The sequence below is a fragment of the Triticum aestivum genome, chromosome 6B (genome assembly GCF_018294505.1).
Source record: "Triticum aestivum cultivar Chinese Spring chromosome 6B, IWGSC CS RefSeq v2.1, whole genome shotgun sequence".
Lineage (NCBI taxonomy): Eukaryota > Viridiplantae > Streptophyta > Magnoliopsida > Poales > Poaceae > Triticum > Triticum aestivum.
In genome coordinates this window covers 225,498,640-225,511,260 of record NC_057810.1, presented here as the reverse complement: position 1 = coordinate 225,511,260, position 12,621 = coordinate 225,498,640, and positions in this window count along the sequence as shown.

Sequence of the window (12,621 nt, the reverse complement as noted above, 5' to 3'; positions counted from 1 at the left end):
TGGCAGTGCGCCATTAGTATAGGCCACGGTGCGCCATTAGTATAGGCCACCGGTGCGCCATTAGTATAGGCCACCGGTGCGCCATTAGTATTTTCGAATTTTTTGAATTTTGAATCTGGATCTACATCCGGATCTGGATCGTGATTTTTTGCCCATTTTTGCTCGTTTTTTGCTTGTTTTTTGGCACGACATTATTTCAAATTTTGTTCCTGTTTTTGGATCTTGTACGTTCTTTTGCCGTGTTATTTTGCCGGAGAGGAGTTCGCTGGAGAGGAGTTCGCCGGAGAGGAGTTCACCGAAGAGGAGGAGGAGGAGGTCACCGGAGAGGCGCTCGCCTACATCGCCGGAGAGGAGGAGGAGGAGGTCGCTGGAGAGGAGTTCACCGGAGCATCGGAGAGGAGGAAGGAGAAACCATGAGGGGATGGGAGGAGAGGAGGGAGGAGGAGCTCACCGGAGAGAAGGGAGGAGGAGCTCACCGGAGAGGAGGGAGGAGGAGCTCACCGGAGAGGAGGGAGAAGAAACCGTGAGGGGAGGGGAGGGGAGGGGAGGAGAGGAGGGAGGAGGAGGTCGCCGGAGAGGAGGAGGAGGTCGCCCGAGAGGAGGAGGGTAGTATGGTGCAGGAGAGAAGGGAAGATTGAGTGGAGGAGAGGAGGAGATGGAGTGTAGGAGAGGTGGAATGAAGAGATAAGGAGGAGAGGACCACGGCCAGCCATATATACGGCATACTAATGGCGCACCGCGGGCAGGTGCGCCATTAGTAACTTTTTTTTAATTTTGTTGATTTATTTTGAATTTTGAAGGCGGGAAGATACTAATGGCGCACCATGGGCAGGTGCGCCATTAGTATTTTTTTTATTTTTTGACTTATTATGAATTTTGAAGGAGGGAAGATACTAATGGCGCACCATGGGCAGGTGCGCCATTAGTAACTTTTTTTTTATTTTTTTTGACTTATTTTGAATTTTGAAGGCGGGAAGATAGTAATGGCGCACCATGGGTAGGTGCGCCATTAGTGAGTTTGAATTTTTTTGATTTTTTTGCCTCTCCAGATCTTAAAAGCCCCGTATCTTTTTTTCTGTTAGGTTTTTGAGGATTTTGAGTAGATGATTTTTCATATAAAAAACTTTTTCATCCGAGTTAGTATGCAAAAGTTATGCCCATTTTTACAAATTCTCGCGAGATTTTGCAAATGAAGTCGAAATTCATATTTGCAAATTTTCCCAACAACTAGACCACATATCACATGGGAAACTTATTTTCTTTTATTTTTTTGACATTTCCATCATTTTCTTTTATTTTTTTTTAAACTGAAAAGGCGATCCACGGGGGGGGGGGGGGGGTGCATTCGGTGGAAGTGGTGGCCAAGTTACTAATGGCGCGCCGTGGCATGGCGCGCCATTACTAGTTCAACTTGTAATGGTGCACCACTCCCACGGTGCGCCATTAGTAGTTTTGAATTTTTTTTTAATTTTTTTTACTAATGGCGCACCATGGATGTGGTGCGCCATTAGTATTTGGACACTAATGGCGTACCAACACATGGTGCGCCATTAGTATATAGTAATGGCGCACCACATGTCTGGTGCGCCATTAGTGTCAATTCCATCTATAGCCCTTTTCCTAGTAGTGGCTTTGGCTTCATGATGAACGTTGCCCGTCATCCACTTAAGGACCCATGTTGTTGTGTCCCTGTTGTAGCCGCAAATGTGGAGGGTTGCATAGAATTGGAGGAGAAGCTCTTCAATCGAATGTTCCTTGTCAGTGACAAACTCCAAAAGACCAGCATCACGAAAAAAGTCTAGGGCTTCTTCAAGGCAGGACAGACCAGCAATGGCTTCAGTGTCCAGACGCATATGAGGAAATATGCGCTCCTGATTGTATAAGATGCAGGAGTAGTAGCTACGCTGCTGGTAGCTCCAGAACCGATCTGATGAGATTCTTGGCTTGGAATATGGGTTCTTGCCAGAATCGAAGAAGGTGTTGTGTGTAATGAAGCCGTTGACATTAAATTTGCCTGGCACCGATGCAGTACCTCGGAACCTTGGCAGCCTTGGTTTTGGCTTCTGAACCTGAGGCGTGTGCTCCACATGATAGTCAAATTGAGGTCCAGGAGCAGGCGGAGGAATCAGAATTGGCCATCTTACAGGAACAAGCTCGCCTTGGTAGAATGCTTGCTCAATTGTGTGGGGCCTTGCAGGCAGAACAGGAGCAGTGTCATTTGCAGAGGCTTCAGGCGGCACATTCGTTGCAGGTGTAGCATTGGCTTCATTCACATCGTTGACTTGAGGCACCACATTGTCTTCAGTCATGACAACGTCATTAGCTTCAGGGACGGTGTTGGTGGCAGCCTCAGTATTCTCAACCTCCACTTGAGGAGCTGGAGGGTCGGGCACAGATACGTTCTCCTCAAGAACGACTTCTTGGTTGGTAGGGGGAGTAACAACAAGTTCTTCTTGTCTTTCTTCAGAAGCATTAGCTTCGGATGCAGTAACCGTCACTGAAGGATTGTCTTCAGGAAACACTTGACATGCCACTGAGCAAGATTGGTGTGAATCCTCTTCTGTGATGGTTGTCATGGAGACCGACGGCTTTTGGCCTTTGTGAAGCCGTTGGTACACGGGCGACGCTTTCGGGGATGGTGTGTTCTCCATGTAATTGTCGTCATTGACAATTGGACTGGGGCTTTGAGTTGGTGAAGGACGGGGTGTACTTGGAGTGTCTTGAACTGGGGTTGCTGGTTGGGGGCGATCAGCCCATGAGGCATCTTGTGAGATTGGCATCAGAGGACGACCAATACTGATAGTTTCGCTGTTCGTGCGAACAAGCGATGATACCTGATACGTCTCCAACGTATCTATAATTTTTGATTGTTCCATGCTATTATATTACCCCTTATGGATGTTTATGGGCTTTATGTTACACATTTATATCATTTTTGGGACTAACCTATTAACCGGAGGCCCAGCCCATATTGCTGTTTTTTTGCCTATTTTAGTATTTCGAAGAAAAGGAATATCAAACGGAGTCCAAACGGAATGAAACCTTCGGGAGTGTGATTTTTGGAACGAACGTGATCCGAAGAGCTTGGAGTGCAAGTCAAGAAGCTTCCGAGGAAGCCACGAGATAGGAGGCTGCGCCCCCCCGTAGGGTGCTCCCCTATCTCGTGGGCCCCTCGGGCGGCCACCGACGTACTTCTTCCTCCTATATATACCTACGTACCCCGAAAACATCCAGGGGCACCACGAAACACAATTTCCACCGCCGTAACCTTCTGTATCCGCGAGATATCATCTTGGAGCCTTCGCCGGCAATCTGCCGGAGGGGGAATCGACCACGGAGGGCTTCTACATCAATATCCTTGCCCCTCCGATGAGTTGTGAGTAGTTTACCACAGACCTACGGTTCCATAGTTATTAGCTAGATGGCTTCTTCTCTCTTTTTGGATCTCAATACAATGTTCTCCCCCACTCTTATGGAGATCTTTTCGATGTAAACTCTTTTTGTGGTGTGTTTGTCGAGATCCGATGAATTGTGGGTTTATGATCAAGTTTATCTATGAATAATATTTGAATCTTCTCTGAATTCTTATATGTATGATTGAGTTATCTTTGCAAGTCTCTTCGAATTATCAGTTTGGTTTGGCCTACTAGATTGGTCTTTCTTGCCATGGGAGAAGTGCTTAGCTTTGGGTTCAATCTTGCGGTGTCCTTACCCAGTGACAGAAAGGGTTGCAAGGCACGTATTGTATTGTTGCCATCGAGGATAACAAGATGGGGTTTATATCATATTGCATGAGTTTATCACTCTACATCATGTCATCTTGCTTAATGCGTTACTCTGTTCTTATGAACTTAATACTCTAGATGCAGGCAGGAGTCGGTTGATGTGTGGAGTAATAGTAGTAGATGCAGGAAGGAGTCGGTCTACTTGTTATGGACGTGATGCCTATATACATGATCATGCCTAGATAATCTCATAACTATGCGCTTTTCTATCAATTTCTCGACAGTAATTTGTTCACCCACTGTCATACTTATGCTATCTTAAGAGAAGCCACTAGTGAAACCTATGGCCCCCGGGTCTATATCTTATCATATTTGCTTTCAATCTACTTTTATTTGCATCTTTACTTTTTGCATCTATATCATAAAATACCAAAAATATATTTATCTTATCATACTATCTTTATTAGATCTCACTTTTGCAAGTGGCCGTGAAGGGATTGACAACCCCTTTATTGCGTTGGTTGCGAGTTCTCAGTTTGTTTGTCTAGGTGCGTCGGACTTTTGAGGAGCCTCCTACTGGATTGATACCTTGGTTCTCAAAACTGAGGGAAATACTTATGCTACACTTGCTGCATCACCCTCTCCACTTCGAGGAAAACAACGCAATCTCAAGACGTAGCAAGAAGGATTTCTTGTGCCATTGCCGGGGAGGTCTTCACTCAATTCAAGACATACCAAGTACCCATCACAAACCCATCTCTCTCGCATTTACATTATTTGCCATTTGCCTCTCGTTTTCCTCTCCCCCACTTCACCCTTGCCGTTTTATTCGCCCTCTCTTTCCCAATCTCCTCCTCTCTTTTTTCGCTTGCCTTTTTCTGCTTGCTTCGCCTAAGGGTCCTGACCACCTTCTCAGAAGGATGGATGAGATTGAATCAAATATTAGAAGCTTTATGAATTTGCAATTTGAGCACAATAGTTTCTTTAGAAAAGAACTTAAGGAACAAAAAAGTTTTTTGGGGTTTATGAACAAAGAGCTTGGTGATATGAATAAAGAGTTTTATGGTGTTAACGCTCAAATTACCCGGCTTGAAAATGCTATAGCCAAAATTTCTGACAAGCAAGCCACCTTAGTCAATAAGATGGCCGCTAAACCAGAAAAATTACATGAAAATAATGATGCGGGTCTTAAAGTTATTGATGCGTCTCCCGTTAGATCTATGTTTTGCAATATGAATTTTGATGATTATGGGACTGATGATTAATCAACTTTGCCAAGAAGGCGTCCCAAGAATTCGGAGTCTTTAGATCTTAATGCTAAATTTCGTAAAAGTGAGATTGGAGTATCCTCAACTTCCAATAATATTGAACCTACTATCTTGGATTTCAAGGAATTTGACTATGATAATTGTTCTTTAAAATGTTGTATTTCCTTGTTGCAATCCGTTGTTAATTCTCCTCATGCTTATAGTCAAAATAAAGCTTTTACCAAACATATTGTTGATGCCTTGATGCAATCTTATGATGAAAAACTTAATTTGGAAGTTTCTATACCTAGAAAACTTAATGATGAGTGGGAACCTACTATAAAGATTAGAATTAAAGATTATGAGTGTTTTGCTTTGTGTGATTTGGGTGCTAGTGTTTCCACGATTCCGAAAACTTTATGTGATATTCTAGGTTTCCATGATCTTGATAATTGCTCTTTAAATTTGCACCTTGCAGATTCCACCATTAAAAATCCAATGGGAAGGATCAATGATGTTCTTATTGTTGCAAATAGAAATTTGGTGCCCGTAGATTTTATCGTTCTTGATATAGATTGCAATCTTTCTTGCCCTATTATTCATGGTAGACCTTTCCTTAGAACGATTGGTGCGATTATTGATATGAAGGAAGGGAATATTAGATTCCAATTTACATTAAATAAAGGCATGGAGCACTTTCCAAGAAAGAAAGTCAAATTACCTTATGAATCTATCATGCGTGCTACTTATGAATTTAGTGCCAAAGATGGCACTCGTTAGATCTATCTTTGCTTTCTATGCCTAGCTAGGGGCGTTAAACGATAGCGCTAGTTGGGAGGCAACCCAATTTTCTTTATGTTTTTTGTTTTTGCTCCTGTTTAGTAATAAATCTTGCATCTACCTTCTGTTTAGATGTGTTTTTATCTTTTAATTAGTGTTTGTGCCAAGTAGAACCTATAGGATAACATACGATGATAGTTGATTTGATTCTGCTGAAAAACAGAAACTTTGCGCACACGAATATAATTTTGTTAAATCACAGAAACGTGATTTTACGTTGATTCTTTTTTCTTCTGTTCAGTAAACAAATTTTCCAGGACTTCCTATTTTGGTAGGAATTTTAGAGTTCCAGAAGTTTGCGTTAGTTACAGATTTCTACAGACTGTTCTGTTTTTGACAGATTCTGTTTTTCGTGTGTTGTTTGTTTATTTCAATGCATCTATGGATAGTAAATTAGTTTATAAACCATAAGGAAGTTGGAATACAGTAGGTTTAACACCAAAACAAATAAATGATGAGTTCATTGCAGTACCTTATGTGGTGGTTTTGTTTTCTTTCACTAACGGAGCTTATAAGATTTCCTGTTGAGTTTTGTGTTGTGAAGTTTCCAAGTTTTGGGTAAAGCTTTTATGGACTATGGAATAAAGGGTGGCAAGAGCCTAAGCTTGGGGATGCCCAAGGCACCCCAAGATATTCAAGAATAGCCAAAAGCCTAAGCTTGGGGATGCCCCGGGAAGGCATCCCCTCTTTCGTCTTCGTTCATTGGTAACTTTACTTGGAGCTATATTTTTATTCGCCACATGATATGTGTTTTGCTTGGAGCGTCATGTATTATATTAGTCTTTGCTTTTTAGTTTACCACAATCATCCTTGCGGTAAACACCTTTTGGGAGAAGCCTATTTGATTAGAATTTGCTAGAATACTCTATGTGCTTCACTTATATCTTTTGAGCTTGATAGTTTTTGCTCTAGTGCTTCACTTATATCTTTTAGAGCACGGTGGTATCTTAATTTTGAAGAAATTGCTAGTCTCTCATGCTTCATTTATATTATTTTGAGAGTCTTTTAGAACAGCATGGTATTTGCTATGGTCATAAAGTTGGTCCTAGCTAGGTATAATAAAAATAATCATAGGAAGTGAATTGGATGCTATTTTCAATTTGATACTTGATAACTGTTTTGAGATATGGAGGTAGTGATATTAAAGTCATGCTAGTTGGGTGATTATGAATTTAAAGAATTCTTGTGTTGAAGTTAGCAAGTCCCGTAGCATGCACGTATGGTTAAAGTTGTGTAACAAATTTGAAACATGAAGCGTACCTGGCTTGTGCATCCTTATGAGTGGCGGTCGGGGACAAGCGATGGTCTTTTCCTACCAATCTATCCCCCTAGGAGCATGTGCGTAGTACTTGGTTTTTGATGACTTCTAAATTTTTGCAATAAGTATATGAGTTCTTTTGACTAATGTTGAGTCCATGGATTATACGCACTTTTACCTTTCCACCTTTGCTAGCCTCTTCGGTACCGTGCATGGCCCTTTCTCACCTTGAGAGTTGGTGCAAACTTCGCTGGTGCATCCAAACCCCGTGATATGATACGCTCTATCACACATAAACCTCCTTATATCTTCCTCAAAACAGCCACCATACCTACCTATTATGGCATTTCCATAGCCATTCCGAGATATATTGCCATGCAACTATCCACCGTTCCGCTCATCATCATCATGACATACTTTACTTTTGTCATATTGCCATTGCATGATCATGTAGTGGACATCGTATTTGTTGCAAAGCCACCATGTATTATTTTTCATACATGTCACTCTTGATTCATTGCACCATCCCGGTACACCGCCGAAGGCATTCATATAGAGTCATATCTTGTTCTAGTTTCGACTTGTAATTCTTATGTTGTAATCAGTAGAAGTGTGATGATCATCATTATTAGAACATTGCCCAAAGAAAAAAAAGAGAAAAAAAGGAAGAAAAGCCAACAAAGGGAAGGCCCAAAAAAAAGGCAAAAGAAAAAAAAGGAAAGAAAATAAAATAAATAAAAAGGGCAATGTTACTATCTCTTTTTCCACACTTGTGCTTCAAAGTAGCACCTTGTTCATCATGTAGTGAGTCTCATATATTGCGCTTCAAAGTAGCACCATGTTTTTCATATATTGAGTCTCATAAGTTGTCTTTTTCATACTAGTGGGAATTTTTCATCATAGAACTTGGCTTGTATATTCCTATGATGGGCTTCCTCAAATGCCCTAGGTCTTCATAGGCAAGCAAGTTGGATGCACACCCACTAGTTTTCTTTTGTTGAACATTCATTTATAGCTCTAGTGCATCCGTTGCATGGTAATCCCTACTCCTCATGTTGACATCAATTGATAGGCATCTCCATAGCCCGTTGATTATCCTCGTCAATGTGAGACTTTCTCCTTTTTTGTCTTCTCCACACAATCCCCATCAACATATTCTATTCCACCCATAGTGATATATCCATGGCTCACGCTCATGTATTGCATGAAGATTGAAAAAGTTTGAGATTATTTAAGTATGAAACAATTGCTTGGCTTGTCATCGGGGGTATAGAAGATGGGAACATCTTTGTGTGACGAAAATGAAGCATAGCTTAACTATATGATTTTGTAGGGATGAACTTTCTTTTGCCATGTTATTTTGAGAAGACATGATTACTTTGATTAGTATGCTTGAAGTATTACTATTTCTTTTATCAATATGAACTTTCATTTTGAATCATTTGGATCTGAACATTCATGCCACAATAAAGAAAATTACATTATGAATTATGCTAGGTAGCATTCCACATCAAAAATTCTCTTTTTATCATTTACCTACTCGAGGACGAGCAGGAATTAAGCTTGGGGATGCTTGATACGTCTCCAACCTATCTATCATTTTTGATTGTTCCATGCTACTCCCTCCATTCCTAAATATAGGGTGTATAGTTTTTGGCATGAAAATTAAAGAACGCACGTGGAGGGAAAATTTCACAAGTTTTGGGCGAGATTTTACCTGACTAATTGACATGACAAAATAGAGGAGCTTGCTTGATATAAGAATATGTAATCAAATCCCTAAAAAATTATCCAAATGAGTGGTGCTATGCAATACACCATATATTTTGGGTTTTTTTCTCAAAACACTATACACCTTATATCAAGGAACGGAGGGAGTATGATATTACCCCTTTTGGATGTTTATGGGCTTTATTTTACACATTTATATCATTTTTGGGACTAACCTACTAACCGGAGGCTCAGCCCATATTGCTATTTTTTAGCCTATTTCAGTATTTCGAAGAAAAGGAATATCAAACGGAGTCCAAACGGAATGAAACCTTCGGGAGTGTGATTTTTGGAACGAACGTGATCCGAAGAGCTTGGAGTGCAAGTCAAGAAGCTGCCGAGGAAGCCACGAGATAGGAGGCTGCGCCCCCCCGTAGGGTGCTCCCCTATCTCGTGGGCCCCTCGGGCGGCCACCGACGTACTTCTTCCTCCTATATATACCTACGTACCCCGAAAACATCCAGGGGCACCATGAAACACAATTTCCACCGCCGTAACCTTCTGTATCCGCGAGATCTCATCTTGGAGCCTTCGCCGGCACTCTGCCGGAGGGGGAATCGACCATGGAGGGCTTCTACATCAACATCCTTGCCCCTCCGATGAGTTGTGAGTAGTTTACCGTAGACCTACGGGTCCATAGTTATTAGCTAGATGGCTTCTTATCTCTTTTTGGATCTCAATACAATGTTCTCCCCCTCTCTTGTGGTGATCTATTCGATGTAAACTCTTTTCGTGGTGTGTTTGTCGAGATCCAATGAATTGTGGGTTTATGATCAAGTTTATCTATGAATAATATTTGAATCTTCTCTGAATTCTTTTATGTATGATTGAGTTATCTTTGCAAGTCTCTTCGAATTATCAGGTTGGTTTGGCCTACTATATTGGTCTTTCTTGCCATGGGAGAAGTGCTTAGCTTTGGGTTCAATCTTGCGATGTCCTTACCTAGTGACAGAATGGGTTGCAAGGCACGTATTGTATTGTTGCCATCGAGGATAACAAGATGGGGTTTATATCATATTGCATGAGTTTATCCCTCTACATCATGTCATCTTGCTTAATGCGTTACTCTATTCTTATGAACTTAATACTCTAAATGCAGATAGGAGTCGGTCGATGTGTGGAGTAATAGTAGTAGATGCAGGCAGGAGTCGGTCTAATTGTTATGGACGTGATGCCTATATACATGATCATGCCTAGATAATCTCATAACTATTCGCTTTTCTATCAATTGCTCGACAGTAATTTGTTCACCCACCGTCATACTTATGCTATCTTGAGAGAAGCCACTAGTGAAACCTATGGTCCCCGGGTCTATCTCTTATCATATTTGCTTTCAATCTACTTTTATTTGCATCTTTACTTTTTGCATCTATATCATAAAATACCAAAAATATATTTATCTTATCATACTATCTTTATTAGATCTCACTTTTGCAAGTGGCCGTGAAGGGATTGACAACCCCTTTATTGCGTTGGTTGCGAGTTCTCAGTTTGTTTGTGTAGGTGCGTGTGACTTTTGAGGAGCCTCCTACTGGGTTGATACCTTGGTTCTCAAAACTGAGGGAAATACTTATGCTACACTTGCTGCAACACCCTCTCCTCTTCGAGGAAAACCAACGCAAGCTCAAGACGTAGCAATACCGTGTGGCGCTGGATCTGAGGAAGGACTTCATCATCTTCTACATTGTCTTGGGGACCAATGTCTTCAGTCGTGATGGGGTCAACGACTGGAACCTCTTGAGCTTCAGGAGCCTCTGTGGAAGCAGGCTCATGAACAATCAATTGACGCTCTTGATTTGCAGATGGAGGGGGAGCAAAAGCAATGGGTTCAACAACAAGGGGCTCTTTGGGAGCAGCCCGATCTCTCTTCTTGGTCTTCCTCTTCTTGAGGGGTGGTGCATCATCTGTGGTGTTCTTGGTTTTGCGCTTTCTGGCTTCGGCTTCAGCTGCCTTGGTTTTCTGCTGATCTGAAGCCACAGTGGAGACCTTAGGCTTCGAGCCTGTCATGCTGGCAGGGAAGACAATGTGAGGTTCTTCTTGCCGTGGAGCTTCAGTCTGGGACACATTGTGCTTCTTCTTGTGCTTGGCAGCCATCTTGGGGTCAATGCCAGGACGCCCAAGAGCCTTGCGCTTTTCAGCTTTGTTGTAAGCCTAAACACACTTAGCAGCAAGAGTTTTCATGCACTCTCTTGAGCCTTTGGCTTCCTCACCTTTCTTGCGAAACGCCTCCTTGAGGTCATTGAGCATCACCTTGAATTTTTGGACATCAGCCACACTCAGCTTGCCTACATGCTTCTTGAACTGTTCCTTTTCAAAATCAATCTTGTGCTTCAGTTCAATCATTCGCTGAGCCAGAGCCAGCTCAGGAGCAATGGCGCCTTGAGAGGAGACGATGATGCCAATGGGGAGTTGAAGATCATCAAAGCTGAGATCTTGATTGTCGAACCATTCATCAATGAAGGTGTGCAGGATATTCACATCGAAGAGGGGCATATCGTTGAAGATCCCCGCCTCTTGCTTGCTCTTGATCAGCTGCTCAAGGGCATCATTGCCAAATTCTTCATCTGAAGACAAATCAATGGCTTCAGATTCGTTCCTCAGAACAACAGCAGGTGTAAGGGCTTGACTCTGTCGCTGAACAGGTTTCTTATTTAGCTTCTCACGCCTCTTGGAGATGCGAGAGAGATCTTCAGAGGTGTTACTAGGAGCAGGAGGAGCAGTTGCCAATGGCTTCACACGCGAAGCTTTTGGAGCAGCAGATGACTTTGAAGCTTTAGTCTTCTTTTGCTTCTGCGGCTTTGGAGTAGGAGCTGGAGCTTCATCAGTGTCAGCATCATTATCAGAATGATCCACCTTAGCACCTTGGACAGTTATGTGGGTGATGAGGCCATCAAGGTTGTAGAAGGGGCTGATCCTGTTCTGATTTGCTTCGCGGGTGCCATCATCCCGAGGTGAGGAAGGACCAGGGTTGAAGTCGAGCCCTAGAGCCTTCTTGTTCTTTGCAGCAGAGTCTTTGGCGAACTGGTAGTTGCGCTTGAACAGATGGTCTTCACGGCACCACAGCAGAGAAGAAGGATCAGCGTTCTCTGGCCGCGGTCCACGAATCATGCACGGATAGAATTCTCGTTGGAGAGCTTCAGGAAGGGACTGGGGTTGAAGATTTTTGTACACAATATCTCCCCAAGGTCCCTTGATGGCATTTTTCTCTGCATATTCTTCAGTGACGAAGCAGTATTTGAACCACTCTTCTGCCCGATATCTTCGAATCCACTGGGTTCGATTCTTGCGCCCAGTATAGGTTTCCTCAGGATCAGTCTTGTACAACTCGTGCAAATCTGGAGGTAAATCCTTGGAAGTGTTACCACGGCATTGTTTGCCTCCTTTTCGTGCTGACTTTTCAGTTGCCATGAAGTTTAAGCTGAAGGGCTTCAGTACGTGCAATGGCTTCAAATGGCTGGTCAGACATGAACTGGCTTCAGGTGAGTTGTTGTGACTCTGCAAGAATTCTGCAAACGAATGCAGAGAACCAAGTGATTCTCCCATGGACATGTACCTGTGACAACATTAGAGGTGCGAGGGAAAGGGAAGAGGTCATATGCATTCTCAGAAGATTTTAAGATAAATTAGTTTGAAGACATTGACCTCACAATGCGAAGACATTCACTTATTTGAGGAGAGTTGGTTCCAGAGTTGTACAAATCCAAGAATAAGTACAAGTGAGGAATCTAACTTGTAAAGAAGCATAAGTGAATAGACTAGGCAGAATATGAGATGAAGGATG